We start from the raw sequence: 2953 nt of genomic DNA, 5'->3' as shown, positions 1-2953 counted from the left end.
TGTCTCTCTCTGTCTCTCTCTGTCTCTCTCTCTCTCTGTCTCTCTCTGTCTCTCTCTCTCTCTCTGTCTCTCTCTCTCTCTCTCTCTCTCTCTCTCTCTCTCTCTCTGTCTCTGTCTCTCTCTATCTCTCAAAAAAAAAAAACCCAGATCACAAGATATAGCTACTAATGCAACCCTCAACAATCAAGGTACAGATGGGTATATCCACTAAATAAAATATAACTGGTAGCTGAAATCCAAACTATTAACATTTTTTCTATTCTTTGGTATTGAACTCTTAGAAATTTCTATTTTTCAGCTTTTGTGGGGAAGCATAAAAGGTGATTCTGTCTTAGGTCTTGTTTTTTTTCTCTCAGGGAATCTGGAAGAACATTTTCTTGCTTGTATTCTAATTAGGCACTCCCTAAGATCAAGAACCACCAGTTTCCTCAAGCATCTGGACATCCAGCTGGGTGTGTTGTTGTGAGTCTGTATGTCCATGTTTAATTACCTCAGTGATTTCCTTTCTTTTTATGTGTGTCTTTTTTGTAGAGTGGCCACATTGTTTAGAGTGAGATTTCCTTTGCAGACAGTACAGTTTCCATTGTTTTAGTTAGAAAACTTGATTAATGAACTGCACTATTTTACTTATAGCTATTTTAATCACTGCTAAAGTACAACAAACTTTACTTGCTTTTCCAAGTCCACATTAGACTCTCCAAAGGGAGATTATATTATTCCAGTGTTTTCTCAAAGTGTTAGGAAGTATTATCAAGGACCTTTGGCCATCTTTAACTAAGTCAAATGCTCATGGAAGGTGACCTATGACAAACTTTTTTTTTCACATATTCTGTTATCTCATTTGAGAAGTCATTGTAATATTTTTAAAAGAATTAATCTGCTTTTGGAAATATTTAACACTTTTTTATTTATTTACCTATCTCACAAGGTTATAGTGTAAAATGTGATAATATATGGAAAATATGTTATTTATTATTAGCTATATATATTCTTTAAGAGTTTATAAAACTGGATTTCCAGCAGGCCTCCCAAGACAGTGCCCACACAGAAGAGAAGATGGCAGAAAAATCCAATTATGAAAAGAAGCCACTGGCTAAGTTCGAGTTAGAACGGGAGACAGAAGTACATTTTGAGGTGGAGGCCTCCCAATCAGCCCAGCTGGAACTACTGGCTTGGCAGAGATCTTCAGCACAGAACTGACTCAAAACAAAAAATTTCACTTTTTATGTGCTGTTTTCACTTGGCATGGCTGTTATCTCCAACTGAGTGGGCGCAATGAAGTGGCTTATGTCTCCAAGGACACTCCCATGCTCCTTTATCTCAACACTCACACTGCCCTGGAACAAATAAGACAGCAGGCAGAGTGAGAGGAAGAGCGAGGTCCTTGAGTGATGGTAGTTGGCCCTACAGATGTGGGCAAATCCACAGTATGCTGCTTGTACTCAATTATTCTGTACAACTAGGCTGGAGACCCACCTATGTGGACCCGGATGTTGGCCAAGGCTCTGTGTCCATTCCTGGAACTATGGGGGCCCTTTACATTGAGTGACCTGCTGGTGTAGAGGAGGGTTTCTCTATCCAGGCCCCACTGGTCTATCATTTTGGCTCCACTACACCTGGTACCAACATCAAGCTTTACAGTAAGATTACTTTAAGCCTTGCAGATGTCTTCAATCAACGTTGAAGGTGAACCACCAGCCTCTGTCAGTGGCTGTGTCATTAACACCTGTGGGTGGGTCAAGGGCTCTGGCTACCAGGCCTTGGTGCATGCTCCTTCTGCTTTTGAGGGGATGTGGTGGTGCTGGACCAGGAACGACTGTACAATGAGCTGAAGCGCGTGCTGTTCTTCTCCCCAAGTCAGGAGGAGTGCTTGAACGGTCAAAGGACTTTCGCCGGGAGTATAGGGATGAGCTCATCCGAGAGTATTTCTATGGTTTCCGAGGCTGTTTCTATCCCCACGCCTTCAATGTCAAATTTTCTTTTTGTTTTGCCTTTTGGAGGGCAATTGGGGTTAAGTAACTTGCCCAAGGTTACACTGCTAGTTTTTTTGTGTGGGTGTTAAGTGTCTGAGGCTGGAACTGAACTCAGGTCCTCCTGACTCTGGGGCCAGTGCTTTACTCACTGTGCCACCTAGCCGCCCCAATGTCAAATTTTCTGATGTGAAAATCTATAAGGTGAGGGCTCCCACCATTGCAGACTCCTGTCTCTCTTTGGGAATGTCACAGGGGGACAATCAGCTGAAATGGATACCAGTTACCCCAGGGGAGACATGGTGCCCCACCTCTTGAGTGTCAGCACAGCTGAGGGCACTGAGGAGAGCATCTCGGAGGCCAGTGTGTCTGGCTTCATTGTGTTGACTAGTGTGGACCTGGGGCACCAGCCCCTCACCTCCTGCCCAAGAACTTCCTCCTCATCACGGACATCTGCTTCATGGGTCTCAAGTAGGGATTTCTGCATGTGTCACAGGGACCCTCCATATACATCCACAGGGGTGGAGGGGGGGCTCAGGTGGTTGGAGGCTCTTGTGGCCAGAAACTCCTGGGTAAAACTGGTTTAGTGGGAAACAGGCCACCTTTGAGAATTAATGGTAACCTGACCCTTTGAAATTGCATTTTCCTCTTAGGTCATTACTGGTGACTTGGCCTCAGAATAGATCTGGGATGCCAGCTGGAATTTTTAGAGACCCTGGGAAAACACTGACCCTATCTCACTGTGTTACTAGGTGGTCCAATAATGTTCTTCCTTTTGGCTTTTCATCCTTAACTTATATTTCACACACTATCCTGTTGTCTTTGTCCATGGTGGGAATACACACTGAAGGGCATCTTTTAGGAGAGTTCATACTTTAAAAAAAGATTTTTCGAATTTTAATAAATGTTTTAGCAGCCCTTCAAAAAAAAGAGTTTCTAATACTTACATGTGTATATTTTTTAAAAGTTTTTTTTTTCTGGAC

The 2953-nt window shown here is 43.0% G+C and overlaps 1 pseudogene; it reads left to right on the top strand.

Moving 5' to 3' along the window:
- The first annotated feature begins 1056 nt into the window (after positions 1–1056).
- LOC138145132 (polyribonucleotide 5'-hydroxyl-kinase Clp1-like) lies at positions 1057–2574 on the top strand (annotated as a pseudogene).
- Positions 2575–2953: the final 379 nt, after the last annotated feature.

The sequence above is a fragment of the Petaurus breviceps genome, unplaced genomic scaffold (genome assembly GCF_028583685.1).
Source record: "Petaurus breviceps papuanus isolate PSGF00001 unplaced genomic scaffold, PetGlider_PUasm1.0 90730, whole genome shotgun sequence".
Classification (NCBI taxonomy): domain Eukaryota; kingdom Metazoa; phylum Chordata; class Mammalia; order Diprotodontia; family Petauridae; genus Petaurus; species Petaurus breviceps.
Note: the sequence above shows the minus strand (reverse complement) of the source record. Positions and strands in the feature narration are given on the sequence as shown.